At 33.1% G+C, this 23,063-nt stretch overlaps 1 protein-coding gene across 14 annotated transcripts in view; it reads right to left on the minus strand.

The window, feature by feature from the left end:
• SPAM1 (sperm adhesion molecule 1) overlaps positions 1-23,063 on the minus strand; it is an 84,450-nt gene that overhangs the window by 14,935 nt on the left and 46,452 nt on the right. For 3 of the 14 annotated variants that reach the window (XM_074268091.1, XM_074268085.1, XM_074268089.1), the window contains exon 3: positions 1,916-1,949. The exons of 9 other annotated variants lie outside the window; for them this stretch is intronic. The gene's annotated coding sequence lies outside the window, so the exon portion shown is untranslated. Of the gene's footprint in view, positions 1-1,915; positions 1,950-21,586; positions 21,716-23,063 lie in introns of those variants that run through there. 2 more of the 14 variants (XM_074268084.1, XM_074268078.1) reach the window with 2 other exon arrangements.

Consider the following 23,063-nt stretch of genomic DNA (forward strand, 5'->3'; position numbering starts at 1 on the left):
GGCTAGAAGCTGGAAGATGAATGGATGTCCATCAATTGGAGAATGGTTGGGTAAACTATGGTATATGAATGTTATGGAATATTATTGTTCTATAAGAAATGACCAACAGGAGGAATACAGAGAGGCTTGGAGAGACTTACATCAACTGATGCTGAGTGAAACGAGCAGAACTAGGGGATCATTATACACTTCAACAATGATACTGTACGAGGATGTATGCTGATGGAAGTGGATTTCTTCAACATAGAGAAGAGCTAATCCAATTCCAATTGATTAATGATGGACAGAACCAGCTATATCCAGAAAAGGAACACTGGGAAATGAATGTAAACTGTTATTTTTACCTTCTGAATCCAATTCTTCCTGTGCAACAAAAAATTTGGTTCTACACACATATATTGTATCTAGAATATACTGTAATATATTTAACATATATAAGACTGCTTGCCATCTGGGGGAAGGGGTTGGGAGAGGAAGGGAAAAAATCTGAATAGAAGTAAGTGCAAGGGATAATGTTGTAAAAAATTACCCATGCATATGTACTGTCAAAAAAATGTTATAATTATAAAATAAAATAAAAATTTAAAAAAAAAAAGAAAGAAAAGAAACTTTATTCCCTACATCTTATAACAATGTGCTCTCTTATACAAAACATTAAAAAATAATTTTAGAGCTTCAAGCTTCTTGTTAAAGAGATTGTCTCTGGCCTAATTTACCAATGAAGGAGATAATACATGCTCCTCTTTTGTCTATTGGTGCATAAATTTAAATAAAGCTACTCTTCTGCTGGTCAAAAAGTCAATGACTTTAAATAAATTATAGTAATTTGCTTAGTCTAGATTATTATGATAAATTGAAATGTCTTGAGTCCAGGAAAAAAGAATTAGATCTCTGTCTTCCAGTAGTTCACGTTTGTAAAGATTTCTTAAAAGACGACCATTGAAATGGTGTTAGTTTTCAATGGACAAAATACAATTTTTACATAAGATTAGGTTGCTAATATATAGGTCCATGGTTTTATAATTCCTATCAGAAGGATTTCCTCTCAGGATAGTGTAATTTTTACCAAATGAAGAGGTTTTAAAAATTTATTCAGTAATCATTCTGAATGTTCTTTTTGTCAAGTTAGGTCAGTAAGCATTTAAGTCCTTACATTGTTCCAGGCCCTGTGCATTGTGTTTCCTCTCAATATACCAAAGGGGAATAGAGGCTGGAGCTCAGAATTGAGAGGATGTTGACCTCTTTACTCCCCTTTAATCCCCCAGGCTCTCCACCAGTTACCTTGCACTAGAGTTCTGGGGTCTGACTCTCATGTCCTGCAATGCCTCAACTGAAGGTGTGTTTTCTACTGCTTTCCCAAAAAGCAAAAATTTATAAATTTTACCCTTGTCTACTTTAACCAAATTCATTCCTCAATTGTCTTGCTCTGATAGAATCAGATCCACACTATCCCTATCATTTTCCCACAACAAAGATTATTTTTTCCCTAAAAAAGCAATAAAAGTGCACCCAGAATTCAGTTGATCTCCCTGCCTTTTCCTAATTCCCCTTAATACCAATGTCTCTATTGATTATCTTTCATTCATTATATATAGATAAATAGATAGATAGATAGATGCATGCATAGATTTGTTGTTTCTACATGATTGTCTGCAAGTTCTTTCCTCCATTAGTGTGTGCTTCTTAAGCACTGTCTTCTATCTTTCTTTGTATTCCAGCATTTTAGTACAGAATAAACATTTTTAAAATGCTTGTTTTATGACTAGCTAATTATGTATGGGGAGACCTCTCTATGAGGCAGGGAATAAGCTCCCAAACATACTTCCCCATTCAATCAATTGCCAGGTCTTCCCAATTTTACCTCCTCAGTTCTCTCAAATTCATTCACCTGTCTTTACTCACATCAAAAACTTACCAGACTTCTGGTCTGGACTATTGTAATCTTCTTACTAGAGGAAGGGAAGGAGAATAAATATTTATTAAGCACTTACTGTGTGCCAGTTACTACATTTTACAAATATGATCTCATTTGATGAGTAAGTACTTAATAAGTGCTTATTGATAGTTTGACTACTGTGTATTGTCTTGCTCAGATAACTTGGACTTTGAAAAAGAATCAGAAGGATCAGTCAATGACTAAAAGAAAAAAATAGGACTTTTAATTTGTTGCATCCACGGAAAAGCAATATGGCTTAACTAAAACAATCCCAAGGAGCATGGAGCAAGAGAGACAGGAGTAATAAGAAAAAGGTCTCATACTTGACTTGGAATCAAACCCTCCAAATTAGAATAGCTTGCAGACTCTTGGCCACCGGATCCAGAGCTGACAGAATCAGTCAAGTCAAAAAAGAAGGAACAGAGAAGGAATATAACCTGGGATATTACCAGAAAGTCACAGTCATTATGGGCATCAGGAAGAGTGACTGAATCCATGGTGAGTGATATCAGGATTTGCCATAATGCTAAGCAGGTTCAGATCTCTCAGATTCAAGACAACTTTAAGGTCAGGGTAATTCATGTGTAATAAAGTCAGGAGTGAAACTTCCTCAAATGAATCTAATTGGTCCCTACCTACTAAATTATAAAAAGAAAAATGCTAAGCAACTAGGAAACTGGAAATGTCTAGTTTCAAAAGTTCATAATATAGGAATTTCTAAATAGAAGGTGTTCCAGAGAAGAATATATATTGTTGTTGTTGTTGTTGTTTAATATGGTTTATTTTTGTTGTTTCTAGGATTCAACATAAAACCAAATATTTCAAACAAGCAAAATGATGACATCATGAATAAGTGCAACCAATATTTCTTTATTACTTCTTTGTCTCTTTTCTGTACTCTATCCCTGATACAACTTCCTGGAGGGAAAAAAAGCTTCCCAATATGCTACACCCTTTCATAGATCTTGACTTGCAGCTCTTCACTATCAGATCAAACAAGTCAATTAAACAAGATATAAATCTTTAAATTTTCCTACATTTGCATCCAATTGTAATATAGAGATTCTAAGCAAAGAATAATGTCCTCATGGATTCAGAAAATTAAGAAAGAGTGCAAGCTCATTTCCCCAAATGTTCTTTCTTCCCTGCTCCTGTTATTATACTAGATCAGGCCTTAGGACATCAGGAAAGAACTTTTAGAAAGTAGCTAAGAAAATCTTCATCCATATGTTTATCAATTTTGCTAACACAACTGGGACAAAAGAGTTTCTAATAATTTCACTATTTCCTTTTCTCTGGTGAATTCTCCTTTCTCAATTTTAATGTTGGCAATTTGGATTTCCCTCTTTCCTTTTTAAAATCAGATTAGCTACTAGATTATCTATTTTATCAGCTTTTTTAAAAGTTCCTTATATTTATTTCAATAGGTTTTTTACTTTTGATTTTGTTAATCTTATCTTCAATTTTTTAGAATTTCCATTTCTGTATTTAGATGTAGATTTTCAATTTATTATTTTTTTACCTTTTTTAAATTACGTGTCCAATTTACTTCTCTCTTTTTTAGCTAGTATGAAGAGGTATTCTGACTGAAGTGGATATCTTCAACATAAAGAAGATCCAACTCACTTCCAGTTGATCAATGATGGACAGAAACAACTACACCCAGAGAAGGAACACTGGGAAGTGGATGTAAATTGTTAGCACTACTGTCTATCTACCCAGGTTACTTATACCTTCGGAATCTAATACTTAATGTGCAACAAGAAAATGGTATTTACACACATATATTGTATCTAGGTTATATTGTACCACATGTAAAATGTATGGGATTGCCTGTCGTGGGGGGGAGGGAGTGGAGGGAGAGGGGGGATAATTTGGAAAAATGAATACAAGGGATAATATTTTTTAAAAAAAGATAATTGTATAAATATGTTTACATATATTGAAAAAAATAACGGTAGCTAACATTATGTAGTGTTCTATGGTTTTTTAAAGGATTTTATATATGGTTTGTAGTACCCCTTTTTGTATTGACATGGAATTAGAAACCGAGTAGATGCCCATCAGTTGGAGAATGGCTGAATAAGTTGTGATATATGGATGTTATGGAATATTATTGCTCTATAAGAAACTATCAACAGGATGATTTCAGAGAGACCTAGAGTGACTTACATGAACTGATGCTAAGTTAAGTGAGTAGAACCAGGAGGATATTGTACAAAGCAACAATTGCTGATTAGTTCTGATGGATGTGGCTCTTTTCAACTGCAAGGTGATTCAGGCCAGTTCCAATGGTCTTGTGATGAAGAGAGCCATCTTCATCCAAAGAGAGGACTGTGGGGACTAAGTGTGGACTACAACATAGTATTTTCACTTTTTTTATTGTACTTTGCTTGCTTTTTGCTTTCTTTCTCAACTTTTTCCTTTTTGATTTAATTTTTCTTGTGTAGAAGGATAATTGTGTTAATATGTATAGAAGAAGTGCACATTTAACATATAATGGATTACGTGCCTTCCGTGAAAGGGGATGGGCAAAGGGAGGGGAAAAAAATGGAATATTGCAAGGATGAATATTGAAAATTTTCTTTGCATATATTTTGAAAATAAAAAAGCTTTAATAAAACAGAAAAGAAAAATAATTTTATATGTTATTACAGTATATTAAAGAAAGTTTGTAGAAAAAATACATTTTCCTCTAAGTATTGCTTAATTGCATCTCAATTCCTTTATTATTTATGACATCTCATTGCTGTCATTTTAGCTATTTTTCCTTTGATTCAATCTTTGATTCAACAGTTCTTTTGTATTAATTTATTTAATTTGTGTCCGTTTAAGTTTGAATCTTTCAAAGCTTCTTAACTGATTACAATTTTTTATGTTGTGGTCAGGAAAGGATGTTAAATATTTTCTTCTTTTCTGCATTTATTATGCTCCTGTACCATATAACATGGTCAGTTTTTTTTAAAGATTCTATGTAGACAGGAGCATTCTGGGAATGTTATATCACAGTTCTCTTTATTCTCCTGACTCAGTTTCCCTAATTATCCTGACTCAGTCCTGCCTCCGTTTCCCTGCTTCTCAGCTCTGCAAAACTTCCCCTACTTGATAAGGATAAAAGATCTTATGGGGTTTTTTTGTTTTGTTTTATTTTTTTGAGGCTGGGATTAAGTGACTTGCCCAGGGTCACACAGCTAGGAAGAGTTAAGTGTCTGAGATTACATTTGAACTCGGGTCCTCCTAAATTCAAGGCTGGTGCTCTATCCACTGCGCCACCTAGCTGCCCCATCTTATGTGTGTGTGTGTGTGTGTGTGTGTGTGTGTGTGTGTGTGTGTGTGTGTATGGGAGTATGGATAGGTGTCAATATATGTATTCATTTATATATAAATATATCTGTGCTTAACTGTAGCCTTCTTGGAGAAGGTGGGGAGGATGAAAGGGGGAGGGAAAATAAAGTAAAAAGTGTGCACCAGAGAACAAAAGAATAACCTACAAGGAAGTAAAGAAAAAATGGACACTCATAAATAATTTTTTCTATTATTATATATGCTTTCTTAAAATGGAAAATTATTGTTATATTTTAAATTCTCCCGGATATTTTGATGGGCACATGACAACATTTTGTTTGGTTTGGTTTTTTTTGTTTGTTTGTTTTTGTTTTTTCTGTGTTTTTTTTCTCATTTTGTATTTAGTTCAAAAAAATTAATTAAAACAAAAATTATTCTATACACAGATGAGAAATTAGTATATTCCTTTCTATTAACATTCAGTTATCACCAAAGATCTCCTAAATGGGAAGGGGAAAAGGACAAGATGGATTTACAAAGCAATATTATCTAAAAATTCAAAGAATAATTAAAATGCTATTTTGTATATTATTTACAAAAATGGAAAAAGAAAGAATTGTAATAAATTCTTTCTACAAGTCAAATATGGTCTTATTAGCTAAAGCAAGGAGAAGCAAAGCAGAGAAAGAAACTACTGACCAATATTTCTAATGAATATGTAAACACTACAATTTTTATATCAGCAAAGAGGCTACAGAACCTATTTTTTAAAATTATACACTATAATCAAGTTGGATTTGTACCAGAAATATAAAGTTAGTTCAATATTACAAAAACAACATAATGGAGTATACCAATTAAAAAAAATAGCCCCATGATTATATCAGTAGTGCCAGAAAAGGCTTTTGAAAAAATACAATATTCACTTCTATTTTAAAAAGAAAAAATTTAAAACAGGAATAAATGAATATATCTAATTAATATAAAATTTATATATATATATATATATACATATATATATATATATAAAATCTAATAGCAGAAATCAGTTTTTATATATGTCCGTGTATATGTTCATGTGTGTGTATGTGTGTGGGTGTCGTTTCAATAAGAACTGGTTAAAACAAGCATATCTGTCAACCCACTCTTATTGATGAACTTCTACTATCAGTCAATTAATAAACATTTATTAAGCATCTACTATGTGCCAGACACTGTACTAAGTGCTATGAATATAAAGAAAGGCATAAGACTCACAAGCAAATGGGGGAGACTTTGTGAAAACAAATATGCACAAACAATTCAGTAAGGGTTAAATTGGAAAAAATTAGTAGAGGAAAGGTGTTAGAATTAAGGATTAAGAAAGACTTGCTATAGACGGTGGGATTCTATCTGGCACTTGAAAAAATCTAAGGAAGCCATAACACACCAAGAAAAAGTAATAGAATAAATACAAAGGAAATGAAATTATCAAACTATGCAGAGAAATTAGTTTACTTAGAGAACACTAAAGATTTAAATAACAAATAATTAAACAATTCATAACTTAACAAAGCTGATGCAGGATATAAAATAGAGTCAAATAAATCAACCTTTCTATATACTTCCAAGAAAACATAATGGAAAAAAATAGAAACAGAAATCCCATTCAAAATAACCACAAAATGTGTAAAATACACACACACACACACACACACACACACACATACACACACAGAGAGGATTTATATGGATACATTTACACAAAACTTTACAAAAATTAACACTAATTAATTGGAGAGATGCTAATTATGGAAAATCTGGCAATGCCAATATAATTAGACTTATGATACTACCTAAATTAGGTAGCTAGTCATCTAGATGGCACAATGAATAGAGCAGCGGGGACAGTGGGCACTTTATCATTCAATCAATTTGTCAATAAGCATTTATTAAGCATTTACTAAAGTTAGTCACTGTGCTAGACCTTGGAAATTCAAAGGCAAAAATAAAATCATGTTTGCTTTCAAGAAGTTTGCATTCTATTAAGACACTCATTTACATAAATAAGTATATACAAATGCAAGTTAATTGCAGGGATAGGGGGGAAGATACTAACCCCTGTGAAGATAAGAAAGTTTCCAAATAGGTGTCTTTGAAAACAAAGATTTTCAAAGGAAACAAAGAATTCCAAGAGTTGGAGGGGAAAGGTAATGTGGTATTCAATTCAGCTCCTATTGAGGAGCAGATTATGTGCTTACATATATAAAGCATTGATTAAAGTTTAATATAACATGGCCTATGGAGTAAACAAAATGAACCTATAGGCAACAGATTGATTGGTACTTATAGGACCGGAAAGCATATTATTATTATCTTTGCATGTGAGATGTCCTGTACCTAAACTATTCCAAAGATAGATAATCATCCATCTCTTTATTTAAAATCTCCAATGACAGAAAGCTCTATAACCTCCCCAGCATTTCAGGATGTTACTTTCATAGTATTAGAATAGATTCTCAAAAAGTAAGAATTGGGGGGGCAGCTAGGTGGCGCAGTGGATAGAGCACCAGCCTTGAATTCAGTCTCAGACTGAAATGAAATGAAAAATCTGGTCTCAGATACTTAACACTTCCTAGCTGTGTGACCCTGGGCAAGTTACTCAACCCCAGCCTCAGGAAAAGGGGAAAAAAAAAAAAAAAAAGTAAGAATTGTGGAAGATAAAGCAAGTCCATATAAGGACCAAAGCAAAATCTAAAAGCAATATTCACAAACCCGAAATTCATTAAAGGGACAAGGGAAAAGGAAAGGAAAACAACAATGAAGAACTAGGAGATTATGAAACAGATTAGTTAGGGGAAGTTTAATTTAGACCTATTCTGTCTGCATCATGCAAAACCAATTGAAGCATAGCTAGTATTTCCTAATTAATTTCAGAACTTCCAAACTAAATCACTTTCTTGTCAAAAACTTTGAAGTTTGAATTAAAAAGAAAAGAAAAAGAAGTCTTTGTTGGACTACCTTGTAGTTCATGAAATTTCTACTCTGCCAAATGGCATGGACCCACATAAAACAAGACAGTTGGCATCTCTGTGTGAGTAAGAAGGAGACAGATAGAGGGAGGGGAGAGAGAGAAGGAGAGAGAGGGAGGGAGGGAGAAGGAGAAAGAGAGGGAGAGAGGGAGGGAAAGAGGGAGAGGAAAAGAAAAGGAGAGGGAGAGAAAGGGAAAGGGAGATAAGAGACTGAATTTCTGAGAGTTGGCAAACTACTTAATTCTCTTGATGAGGGGCAGTTGGTGTAGTGGATAGAGCACCAGCCAGCCCTCAAGTCAAGAAGACCTGAGTTCAAATGTGGTCTCAGAGGCTTGCTTAACACTTCCTGGCTGTGTGATACTGGGCAAGTCACTTAACTCCAATTGCCTCAGCAAAAAAAAAAAATAGATAGATAGATAGATGATAGATAGATAGATAGATAGATAGATAGATAGATATAGATGAATTTTAATAGTCTTAAAGAGTCTATGTATATTACAGAGATTATTAGAGAAATTAGATAAACCCAGAAGCCCATGAACGGCAAAGCAGAAACATAATGTCCTTTACTTTCTTTTTTAAACCATCACAGGCAGTAATTAAATGAGGCTCATGGAAGAAAATTATGGTGACATATTATTTGAATGTGAAGACAGAAAATTTGAAGCCAGATCTCAGTCCTACTGTTACTGTTGTCCCCACCATGGATGGGTCTTCTCAACCCCCTAACTACACAGGCCTACTTGAAATATCACTTAAATTACTGGGAAGCAAACCAGATCTAGTAGGAAAAAAAATAACCCAAGAGTGAGGAGATGTAGATTCTAATCCTTTGGACATATGCTGCTTAGGACCAAAATCATATTTTTACTTTCTCATTTAATGAAAAGAAACAATAACGAATGGTGAAAAGATCATTGAACTTAGAGTCAAAAGACCTGGGTGGAAATTTCCATTCCAATACATATGGCTACTTCCTATCTATATGACAGTGGTCAACTCATTATCCTCCTAGCTTCTTCAGCTGTAACATGGAAATAAAGATATTTGGACAGTATAATAAGAAAAGTATATAATTCACTTTGAGAAGTACTAATTAAATGATTAGCTTTGTCTGGTTTAGTAAATATTTATTGATCTTTTTCTAACATTACCATAGTTTTTCTAACCCCTCCTAGAGAGCTATCCTATATAATAAATAGTATTTTAAAAATAAAAAAGAGGGGGAAATCAGGATAATTGGATTGATACATTTTTTAAAATGCTTAAAAGTATATACAATGTTAGGGCATCCAGATAATTGGGACCCCAGATAGAGTGAGTACTAGTCCTGGAGTTAGGAGGACCTAAATTCAAATGTGGCTTCAGACATTTACTAGCTATGTAAGTCATAACTAGTCACTTAATTTTGATTGTCTATAAATACACAGAGACATATTCACATACGCAATGTGAGTACACATGTATAAGTTATATCAAATTGTTTATCTTTTCAGTGAAGGGAGACAAAAGGAGGAAGAGAATTTGAAACTCAAAATTTTTTTAAATATTGAAAACATGTTCAAATTGCTTTTACATGCAATTGGAGAAAAGCAAAATATTAAATAAATAATTAAAAATTAAAATATAGTTAATGTGTAACAATTATACACCTCTATTAATTTATCATGTGCAGAGCACTGTTCTAATCTGTGGTATATATAAAACCCAGAAGGTCCCAGACTAGCTAAAACTGGATGATTAGATCTACTCATTTCTACTTTTGTGAGCAGACAACTAGGGGCTTCAATGCCTTGATGCAAAACAATATCAGAACATAGCAATTGAGGTCTAGGCCACCCTGAAGCCAGGCCATTAGAATTAGAGGAATCCATCAGTAAAGGAGGTCTAATTCTGAGAAATCTCACTTCCCACAATCTATTCAAATCTATTTCTTAGGCTATCCCTCCCTATTCTACCCAACCTGAATGACTTTCCCCAGTTTATTCTCCCTGGTGTTGTTCAGAAAGTATAATGGTTGCCTCAGGTGTTAGTGAGCCGATTATCACTCAGTGGAGGTCTTCAAACAGAGACTGGATGTCTGCATGTCAAGCATCTAATAAGAGACAACTCCTGACCAGATAAAAATAGGATTAGATGATTTTGAAGGACTTTTTCAGTTCTGTAACTCTGTGACTCTGAGCTCTAAATCCTGAAGATAACATTATATTTATAAAATACCTTAAGGTATATAAAGTGCCTTATACTTATTATATTTTATTTTTAAAACTGCTTTAGATCTCTGGCAGATTAAGAGATTGCCCCCCCCCCCAGTTCCTTTAGTCCTATCCCAAGAATAGGTATTGTTTCACTCAAATATAAAAACAGACTCAATCATAGAAAGCAGGGCCAATAAATCTCCAATTTCCATAGGAAGCATTTTTATACAAATAAATAAAACAATAAAATAAGCACATAAAAAACAACTACCAGAACACCATTTTAAAAACAATAAATTAATGATTTAATTATTAGTTAATCAACAAGTATTTATTAGACACTAACTATGTGCCACTCAGGAACTGTTCTAGATAAGGAATGGACCTATGATTTTATTGGTATCTAGGATTCCCCAAGTAAAAACTCCCTTTATCAATACAGACTGGCATACTTTTTTGCAGTTTATAGTCTTAGAATCTTAGAATTACTTAGAGCAATGAGAAGTTAAGTGGTTTATCCAGATCATGCAGTCATTATAGGTTATAGACAGAACTTTAAGTCTTTCTGGCTTTGAGGTCCTCCTCCTATCCACTAGGGAACTCTGTCTCTTTAGTTACTTGGAGCACAAAGAAAAATAAAATAAAATAGTTCCCCTCCTCAAGGAACTTCCATTCTATCAGGGAAAATATGTAAGCACGTAAAAATATACAAAATGTAAATACAAGGTAATTTGAAAGTTATTAGGTGTTGGGGTGATGGTGAAGATCTCACATGGGACATGACACTTGAACTGAACTTTGAGAGAAACCAGACATGGTAAGCAATCTCCTAGAGAGAGAGATTTAGTGATTCAGAGCTCACTTGTCCCAGAGAGACCCACAATATAATTGCTAGACAAAACACAAAATCTGCACCCTTATTATATTTACAGGACAAATGGCCGTGTTTCTTGAACACATTATGCTAATTGTCTTCTCTCTTAGCAACAGGCAAAGCATGTTGTCTGATATGGTTGCATACTGGTTGTTGGGTTCCTATTACTTATTTTAATATAAGTGAATTCCAATTATATTTAAAAAAAAGATGATAGACTTGGAGGAATACAATTTACAATCAGCATCTGCCAGTGCCAATGGGTCCCATTTACCCACATATAAACTTCATCAGTTTTCATTTAGTTTTCTTTAGTATGAATCTTAAACTTTAAAACTGTCCATTTTAATCATATGTGCAAAAAAAAAAAAAAAGGCCATAGACCAGAGATAGTGTGTGAGGAACAGCAAAGAAATCTATTTGACTGAATCTCAGAGTCTATGAAATAGGTCAATATATATTAACCTTAGAAAGATAGATTCCAGACATTATAATCCAAAAACTATTTGGTTATAGTCAAAGTTACAACAGAAGAGTAACTATGTGCCTAACCGTTCAACAAAATATCCCTCTCTATCATATCCCCATCTGTTACTGAATACAAATATATAAAACCATCTGCTACATGTAAACAAATTTAATAAGTCAATAATATTATATTGGGTTCTCTCTATAAATTATAGCAATTATTTTCTATTCTAATGAGTTGGGCAATACTGTCAATTAGGATGTCCTCTGAAACCTTTAAAACTATTGCATCTGTGCAATGGTATGAAAAGACACTGCAGCTGTCAGAAATGTTTTTCTCCAAATTATGGACAATCTAGGTGACATATAAGATGTCAAGTCATCTAAACAGAAAACTTAAAAGAATATTAACTTTAACTTCCTATTAATAAGTGAAATGGTCATGTCAAGCAAGTGGCCAAGATAGTTTCAGAAGAAATGCAGATTCGTTTCCAATTTGGAACAAATTCCAAATGCAATCAGAAATCATGCAAGAAGACTGTCTAGTAAGGTTGGTGGAGGCTGTGATTAAAAAAATTTTCCAAAAATTTGAACTAAAGTTGCCTAATGATATTTTATAATAGTCTCCATTTAGAATACATATTGGAATATGCATCTTTCCCCTTCTTTTTAGAGAATGAAAAAGTGGAAGCACTATGGTTGTAAAACACTGCTTATAGATATCATTGTATTGATTAGTTCTACTAAACTTTTTTTCTCTCTTTTTTGGGGGAGGATTTTTAATCATAAAGGGTGAATTTCAAGATAGAGAGGAGGAGAGGGGCATCTTGAGAGGTAATAGTAATAAGAAAACAAAAGAAATTATTAGAAGTCCATTTGAAAAGAAATAAACTAATTGACTTAATGGGCAACCAGTTTCAGTTAGTCAACAAGAATTTATTTATTCCCAACAAGAATTTATGTTATAAAGGTGAATGCATCACTCCTAGCTTCTAAAAAAGAAGACATAAAACTATGTATGTATAAATTACCTGTATCACTGGAGTTTTTCAAGCAAAGGCTACACATCTGTCAGAGATGTTATAAAAAACATTGTAGAATTCATTAGAAAGTTGGACCAGAAAGCATCTCAACGTCCTTTCACATTCTAGGAGATAATGTCTTATAGTCAGAAGATCTGGGTTCAAATTCCAGGTTCTGTTACTTACTAGACGTGTGACTTACTATTTCTCTCAAATATGCAACAAAGTTATTATGGAAATTTTTTCCCATTTTTCCTTCCCTTCTCCCCATCCCACCATCTGTATTTTGGAATATTATAGCACTTTAAAAATTATAAATGATGAATACAAAGAAGCATAGGAAGACAAGAACCAGAATAAAGAAAACAATATACACAATGTGAATTAACAAAATGGAATATACTCTGAAATTATAATGACCAAGCTTAGCCTCAAAAAAAATATAAATATATAGATATATATAGATATATATAGATATATATAGATATATTACAAGGCACTTTTCTTGACTTCTTTATAGAGGTGAATAACCAACCAATGCATTGATTATAGTATTTTTATACTATTTTTTCTTCATTATTTTTTACTAAAAATCAGAATTTGGGAGAGAAATGGTTGGAAAATGTAGGCAATGTTCCTGCAAAAGATATCAATAAAAATTTATTTTAATAAAAAAAAATACATTAGAACTCAATACCTAAAAGTAACCCAGAACCATAATATCATAATTCAATTACTGGCAACTGGGTCAAGAAAATATCAGGAAAGGCAAACTCAAATCTACCTTCTAAGATGAACATACAGACACCTTAGACCTCATCATGATGAGACTAAGACTCTAGAATACAAGGCTTCTGCTAGAGAAATTATAGCACCTGACTGGCCAGCCAAGAGCTCATTAAAATATATGACTCAATATATATGACACTAAAAAAATTAGTGACTCTATGGTCACTTCCTATTTTAATTAATTATTCCTATTAACTAGGTACTAAACATAGTTGTTTCTATCTATAAAGATTGGTATGTCTCAGACATACAGATCTCAATTGGTATGTCCCAGACTGGAGCCTCAATTGTTCCACCCTGCTTAAGGCTTTAATACTTCCTTCAAAGTTGAATGTTTGGAGACTCTACTACAAGGATTGAACAAAAGCAAGAGATAAAACCTATTGGTTACAGTCTAGAAAGAAGCTTAGTTTTTTAAGAATTAGAGTAATGCTAATTCCCAATAGATACAGGATTAAGAGATATCTGTGTGTGTATGTATGTGTGTATATATATATATATGTGTATATATATATATATATATATATATATATATAAAATACAATATACATATATGTATACATATATAAAATACAGATATATATTTTATACATTATCAATCATTACCATCTAGAAAAGCTATTTTAATTTTCTAAGAATCAATTTTTATGTGTTGGAAAATAACCATAAATTATAGGTTTAGCAGTTTAATAGAATGTTATTTGTAGGTATTTATTATTTTTTAATGCAATAGAACTAATTTAATTCAATAGAACTGAACTCAATTTTCAAAAGACAAATATGAAGGAAACAAAGAACTTGGAAAGATTCTAAGTAAAAGAAATTGAAGACAGAAAATTACAACACATACACTGGCTATTAAAACTGTCAGATGCAGAAGGGCAGCCGGGTGGCACAATGGATAGAGCACCAGCCCTGGAGTCAGGAGGATCTAAGTTCAAATGTGGTCTGACACTTACCACTTCCTAGCTGTGTGACCCTGGGCAAGTCACTTAGCCCCAATTGTCTCAGGGGAGAAAAAAAAAAGTCAGATGCAGATCAAAACATACTTTTAAACATTATCTTTCTTAGGGATTTATATCTGTTTGTTTTGTTTTGTTTTGTTTACCAACATGGCTAATATGAAACTGATTGCATGTGTATAATCAATATCAAAGTGCTCACTTTCTCAAGTTAGGGTGGGGGAAAAGGGAGAGGAACAGAAGGAATTTGGAACTCAGAATTTTTTTAAAAAAATTTACATGTAACAGAAAAAATAAAAATGTTATTAGAATTTTCTAATAGCAGAAAAAAAGATAAAGAAGATAAACTGGAAAAGTTCAGAATACTTTTTTTAGTTCAAATTTATCATGTTATTTTTAAAAACCAAAATGACTTCAGATTTGGTAGTTGGGAATTCAAATTCATATTTATTTTTGTTCCATAAGACCATGATCATGTATAATTAAAAAAAAACGTTAAGAAACTTGCCAACCATTTTATCTCAATGTTGCTTATTAGTATTGAACATCATTTGGAACTAGGCATAACTTTAAAAATACAGATTAAATTCTTCTTAAGGATGTGTGGTGAAAGTTTGGTAGTTTAATTGGGAGATTAACATCTCCATGACCTCTTTGTGTCACTCCAGTTTTCTAGACTCAGTTTCCTCACGTGTAAAATAAGATGCTGTAATCAGACGACCTTAAAATTCTTTCCAACTTCAAAGGCTATAATTCTGTAATTTCAATTCCCCAAATTAGAAGCATTAATAGCAAAATTAAAGTCTGCCAGGAAACTTTCCCTGAATAGCTACCATGAGTCCCATTACTCCTTTACTTTGCATTCTTTCAAGATCAGTTCCAGTCTCTGGGTCTGTTTCCTCATCTGTAAAATGAATATGTTGGAGTAGATGATCTCTCAAGTTCCTTACAGCTTACATATTCCATTTGTATTTAATTTGCACTTTTTGTTTTTTGTTTCAAATGTTCTCTATTCCTGGTTTGTTTGTTTTTTCATTTTCATTCCCAATAGATTTAAATTGATCTTTGTTTTTATATCCCCTAGATTTCCCTTTCTGACCTCACTCCATGCTCCTAGAGAGTCATTTTGGATATTAAAACAAGCTTTTTTTTTTAAATGAAATCATTAAAACTAATTAATTTACACACAAAAAAAAAAAACTGACACTATATGCATATCTGTGGAAAACAGATGTTTTGGGTTTGATTGCAAGATCTTAGAGGGCAGCAAAGGCCATGGTTATATTTCTGTGCTCTATCAACAATGTCAAACCCTGACTCACTTAAGTCCAATTCACCTGCAAGTCAACCCATGATGTCATTGATCCTCTCTGAAAATAAGGGATGAATAACCAAACCAAACCAAAGTACAGCAACATATATATTTTTTAATTATGTATTTAAAGTTCTGGAAAACCCAGTTCAGGATTACATCTTATTAGACCTGCTTCCCCTCCAATTATCCCTTTTAATTTTGAGAGTACCACCATCCTCCAAAGACCTCATTTGCTTGTTTTCATCATTACCTTCTCCTTCCATATCCAATCTATTGCCAAGGTCAGTTATGTTACCTTTATAACATCTCTCATAACAAGTCTCTCCCAACTTTATTCCATCTTCCTAAGTATTTATTACCCATTTACTCAATAAATTCCACAAGTATCTCCCAACTTCATTCGATCTTCCATTCATCAAAATCATCTTCCTAAGTATTACACATTCATTCAATAAATTCCACAAGTGTCTCTCAACTGCATTCCATCTTCCATTCAGCAAAATGATCTGAGTATTTATTATCCATTCACTTAATAAGAAGTCTCTCCCAACTTTATTGCATCTCTCATTCAGCAAAATGATCTTCCTAAGTATTTATTACCTATTCACTCAATAAACTCCAGTGATTCTCTGTCACCTTTAGGATCCAATATAAAATCTTCTGTTTGGTATTCAAAGTCTTTCATAACCTGTCCCTCTCCCCATGTTTCCAGTCCTCATAGTCTTACTACTATCTACTTACTCTATGATTTAGTGACACTGAACTCCTTTCTGTCCTTCAAATAAAACTGTGGACATTTTCACTAGAGTGATTTTTTTCACTAGACTGAATTATTTTAGTAGCCTGAAATTTTATACCTGAAATTTTCTCCCTCTTTATCACCTCCTCCTGTTTTCCCATTGTTTCCTTCAAGCCCCAGCTAAAATTATACCTTGTATTAAAAAAAACTTTTCCTAATCTCCATTGCTTTTCATGCTTTGCCTCTATCATAGGCAACTTTTCTTAAACATAATTTGTATATAGTTGTTTCCATGCTGTCTCCCCTTATAGAATGTGAACTCCTTGATAGTATAGAAGGTCTTTTGCCTTTTCTTGTATTCATGATGCTAGGCATAGTGCCTAATACTTGAAAAAAGTTGAATGAATGTTGACTAACTCTCCAGACCCACTCACTTAGTCCTAACCCTCTTCCCTTTACTATTAGAATTTCATTAGCATTTGATTCACAAGGGTCTTGGATTTTAATAGCATAAGAAGAAGGTTTCCGAAGATCTTAAAGCCACTTCTAATATGTATTATAACCAACATCCGAATATTTCTGTGTTTTATAATTCAATTCAAAATTGACTTTATTTAAATTCAAGCCCTGGCTCTCCACAGGAGGGAGAACAATTGTTTATTATGAGTCTCCAGGGAGCAGAGCACAGTGCTAGGTAGTAGATGGGAAGGAATATTCCATGTTTACATAAGACCTGATTCCTGACCTCACAAAACCTATAGCCTATTAAGAAAATCTTATATGCAGAGGTTAAATATAATGCCAAATGATAAAAACAAAAGAAGGAAGAGCTAGGTGGTACAGAGGATAGAGCACTGGGTCTGGAGTCTGGAAGATCTGAGTTCAAATCCTTCCTCAGACACTTATTAAATATCTGACCTTGGCAAGTCACTTAACTCCTTGCCCCCTAAAAATTAAGAAAATAAAATATTAAAAAGGTTCAAAAAGACTGTTTCTATTTGCTTTGAGATTCTTAATGGAAAGGAAGAAGGCCTTTTGTAAGAAATAGAAATAGAATTGAGCTTTAAAGGATGGATAGGAATTTATTAAGAAAACAAGGGAAAGGATAGTCTAGGCATAAGAATAGCATGAAAAAAGACACAAAAAGAAAGGCAGTATAGGGATCCTACTCATGGGATTGAGACTAAATCTTTCTTGACTAAATCATAAAAAACATGGAAAATAATAACAAGAGTAATCTCTGATGGGAGAACTTGATAAGTTTTCACATTAGTAAAATTAGCTCAGCCAAAACTGGAAAAGTTAATCTAGATAAAATGTGTAACAAATCTATGATAATCAAGATATTTAAAGATTTTAAAGAACATGAACCATTCCCCAATGAATAAATGGTCAAAAAATTTGAACAGCCTATTTTCAAACATATTAATGCTTTCTAAAAACATATCCAAAATGTGCCAAATTATTAATGAGAGATTAGTATTAAAGCTCTGAGATTTTACTTCATTCTCATCAAATTGGCAAAGATAATAAAAGATTAAGATCACAGACATTGGAGAGGCTGCAAGAATTTTAAGTAAACTGAATTCACACTAGTCTAAGTGTGAATTGGTCTAAAAAGGTTAGAAATTATAACAAACAAGTCACTAAACTGTACATATCCCAGGATGGAGGAGTACCTCCTGGTATGCTAAAGATAAAGGAGGAAATCTCATATTTACAAAAAACAGTCAAAGCAGCACTTTTTGTGTTAGCAAAGAAGGGGTAGGAAATTACATTCCATCAACTAGGTAGTAATCCTCCAGCATCATAAGAAACAAACATGAAGAATTCTGAAAAACTGGAAAAAGATTTGTGGGACCTGAAGAAAAGGTGAGGTAAGCAAAATGAAGAAAGAACAATTTTAGAACCATAATAATGTAAAAGAAATACAGAAATGCTTCAGAACTCTGATAAATGCAGTAACCTATCATGACTTATAAATACTTAATGATTTCTATCCATTTGCAAAGAAATGCTAGACAACAGGGATAAAATGAGGCATATATTTTCGGAGAGGGCCAAGGTGTTGATAATGTTTTGCTTAATTGCCCTGATTTGGAAGCATTGCAAAATGTTCATGATGTCAAAAATTGGGGGGTGGCTCATCAATAGAACATCAATAGTAATAAGAGAAACACTGACCACCTGTTTGCTTATTTCCTCAGTTATTTACATTAATTATTACTGAGACGTGTTTTGGGAGGGAGTTATTTGGATTTTTATATCTTGGGGGTTATGGTTCATAGATTAAGAGCTGAGTGGTTGTAGTTTTTGAAGACGAGAATTAAGAATGATAGGGATTTTATATGTTACTTCCCCAAAAACTTTACAGCTCACCTCCCACTAAATAACAATGTAATGTGAAGCAAATCACTTAATCTTCTAGGTTCAGTCCCTACATCTACACAAAGAGAGGGTAGGACCCCATTCCAAACAGTAAACAGTTGGGTGCTTTCTTTAAAGAGAGTAACAGCAACCAGAGAAAGAAATGTAGAGTGATTATGATATGCACAGGCACTGGTATTATTATTCCAGAGAATCCATCTTTAACAAATAAAGAAAGCACAATTACTAGACCATCCGCCAGGAAATGCTTTGTTATTCAGAATCTTTACATGCAATGTTACTTGTGGAAAAAAAAAAAGTTTATCTACAAAATCAATTTGCAACCTGAATGAAAAAACAAACCCTAAATTTAGATGGAATTCCCATTAACTTAGAAAGTGATTTTTAAAGATTTCTACATACCCAAGAGCAGTGGTCCTAAGTTAGAATCACAAGAAAGAAAGGAAAAAGCTGTGAAATTCCAATAGAGTACAATTCAACAAATTTTCAATTAGTAATTATGAAGTGTTGGTCTGGGGGACACAGAAGTTAAAAAAAAAAAAAAAAAAAAAAAAAAAAAAAAAACCTTGTCTCACCTCCTGGATCTTATCATATAATAGGAAGAACTTTTATAATAGTAATGCAAATAACTAGGAGACAATGAACCATGTGATAATTTACTGATGGACATTTATAGGAGCATACATTCAGAACTGGAAAGGATCCTGGATACCATCTAATCTAATGACTTATTTTTATGGCTGAGAAAATGAAGTCCTAGAGAAATTTCGTGACTTGATCAAGATCACACAAGTTAATAAGCAACAGTAGAGCCAAATTCAAATCTAGCTCTTAACTCCCACTATATCATACTGCCTATAGAAAATTAAAGAGGCAGAGATCACTTCTACTTAATGGAGTAGGGGAGGGAGAGCATCACACACACACACACACACACACACACACACCACACACAACACAAAAACTAAAGTACATTAAAATAATTAAAAATAAGCTGGCTTCCTTGATTTCTGGTTGTTTTTGTTGCTCTCCTTGTAAAGATTGAACTATCATTCAATTCACTCCCCTTTGTCCTTTTGCTTATATCTCTGGACAGCACCCTAGAAAAACAGAATTTTTTAAAAAGTTGATGCTTGACAAAGCCATGATTGTTATGAGATAGCAAATATCCCCATTACTGTTTGTTTACATGCATGGAGTGACAAAGATAATTTCCTTGATTCAACTTTCTACAAGAAATACTTTGAAAACTATTCACTGGAAGAGAAACAACTAAAAGGCAAATCAAGGAAGTGAGCAGTAGACCACTCCCCTTCTCCCTCATATTTGCTGTACTTCTTTCTTGCCAGGTCATAGTTTGTAGAATACTTCCTTCAATGGTTGGTATACTTTAACATATTTAGGATGTATGAGACTACCTGCCATTTAGGAGAGGGGGGAAAAGTTGAAACAGAAATTTTTGCAAGGTTCAGTGTTGAAAAATTACCCATTCACATGTTTTGTCAATAAAAAGCTACAATAAAAAAGTTAAAATTTTAAAAATAAAATAAAATAAAGAAAATGTTCAAAAAAAAGTTTTTTAATTAAAAAAAAAAAAGACTAAATGGTTGGGATTGAAAGGGGAGAGGGGCAGAAGTTGAGTGAGGAGGAGACTTGGAGCCAGGCTGTCAGAGTATACTGGTGCCCTCAGAAGAATGGCTTGCCCATATCTCTGATGTTTCAGGAATTTCAGCTATGAATCACAAAGCAAAAAATCTTGAACACTCTTAAAAGTGAGTACTTAACATCCTAGAGGATAAAAACCCATATTTCTTTTCTCCCTAGTCTTTTATAACTAAACCTTCCTCTCCAAAACCAGCAATAAAACTCTTCAAACAAGTCAAGTAAAATTCCTGTAGTTAAAATTTTCTTCTTAGATGCAAAAATTCTCTAATTCTGTTATCTAAGAACTGACTTCTTTGGTCACTTCTCCCACCAAGATCCATCTTTCCTTTTCATTTCATCTGTTCTAGGTGGAATAGTGCTTAAAGTGTGGACTTGGACTCTGAAAGACTTCGATTCAAATCCTCTTGTAAGTACTTACTAGCTACGTAAATTATGAAAAAATCATTTAATCCCTTTAAGTTTTCTCATCTGTAAAATATAATCTATCTTACAGAAATGGTGTGAAAATCAAACAAGAAAATATTTATAAAGTACTTTACACAACTCAAAGTGTTATGTAAATCCTAGCTATCATTATTTTCTCCCTTTCCCTTCTTCCCAGATCCCTTCATCCTTATCCCAATCCTATAAATGGTTCCCACAGATAATACTAAACTAACTCCTCCTCTAAGTGATCACCAGTACTCAACAATGAAAGATGGTCAAGTTGTCCTTAACTTGTAGAGTTAAAAAGGTGTCTTCTTTAAAATCATAGCAAATTTCATGGCTTTGAAAAAGATCCTTATTTGTATTGCTAGTCCAGTATTCCTAGAGAACCCATCTAACAGGTAACTCACTTCCTTCTCCCCCGCTAGCTCCTGCATTTGAAAGAAGAAAAGATACAGGCTACCTTCTTAAGCTTTTAAATCAGTTAAAATTAATTGTAATTGCTCACCTGCTAAGCTCCAAGAGATCAAGAGTTGGTCCACTCAGTCTACTGCTCTGCTCTGAGCAAGTTGTATTTAACCTGTTTGTTCAGAAAAGGCAGCCTTTTCCAAACCAATTAAAAGGCAGACTGAATCCTTAAGAGATGTTGTAATGTGATGGGGAAAAGGGGGGGGGGGGTGTTTGAATTTTTTCACCTATCAAATCCAAGTTACAATAACTTTATTGGGGGAAATTAGGTAGAGTATGCAAACAAGCATAGGAGTTCTGTAAATACCTGAATTGACGTTGGAAATGAGAATAAGAACCCAGCTGTAATACAAGCCTGAACCAGGTACTGTTTTTAAAGAATGACCTGAGCATGATAAGCATCAATATTTAGAAAAGTTAATTCCAGTCTAATAAATATAATATGGGAAACAAATTTAAAATAGTACTTTACCAAAAAATTTAGAATTTTTTAACTATCCTTTCTTCTTAGCCATAAGTTTTAATTTTTTAAGTAAACTGTGAACTCTTTTTCAGAGCTAAATTTAGCTTTTAATTAAGCTAAATAACTAAATCTGCTTACTCCTGCTTGATACTTCTATAAAAGCATTTTTCCCAAGAATAATACAGTGCATAAAAATTTCAAAAGTATTTCATAAAAATTATTTTGTCCTCACCAAAATCCCCATTCTTTAAGTTAAGGAAACTGAGGCAGACAGAGTGTTAAATGATTCCCCCAGAAAGTATAACTAGTAATAGAATATTTCTAGAATTTTTATGTTTCTTTTGTTAAAATACTGAATTTTGTAGGATTTAGAACTTAAGTGAACATTGAAGATCATTTAATCCGACTCATAGCTGTTCCAGTGGGGAAAAGAGAAACCCAAAAATGATCTCTCAAGATCATATTATTAGTAAAAAAACAGTATTTGGGAATTTAAACTCATCTTTCTATTCCAATATCAATGTCTTTTCTATTATACCATGCAGCCTACCAAAAGAGTCTTTCCTTAAAACCAAAGTTTGCATAAATTACCAATTCAAATTTACATAAAAGCAAATTGTAATGAGGCCTTCTAAAAGAAGTTGGAAAAACATTAACTAGAGAATATGTGTATAGACTTGCATATGTAACCTGATGTAATCCAGGCTTTCCATTCAGTAGTGTAGAGTATAGCCCATCCATCCTTTTCATCCCATGTATTCCTATACATGTCCTCCCATAAATCTTCCCCCAGTGATCCCACACATTAACTAGAATCTTTCCTGTAAATCTGTTAAAAATCAGGGAGAATTAATGCCCAATTCAGACTACTCATGCGAAGACAAACCTGCCTATTTTTCCAAACACATCTCCTACATTCTTTTCCACCCCTTCTTGCTCATAGACAATCATTGTTAATATGCTACAGATTATATACACATCTATTACATTTCTCCAAATTTTTGAATTTTTAAATTGTTTATGCTTCAGAGACTAAAGTGCTCCCCAATTCCCA

Source organism: Sminthopsis crassicaudata, chromosome 5 (assembly GCF_048593235.1).
Source record: "Sminthopsis crassicaudata isolate SCR6 chromosome 5, ASM4859323v1, whole genome shotgun sequence".
Lineage (NCBI taxonomy): Eukaryota > Metazoa > Chordata > Mammalia > Dasyuromorphia > Dasyuridae > Sminthopsis > Sminthopsis crassicaudata.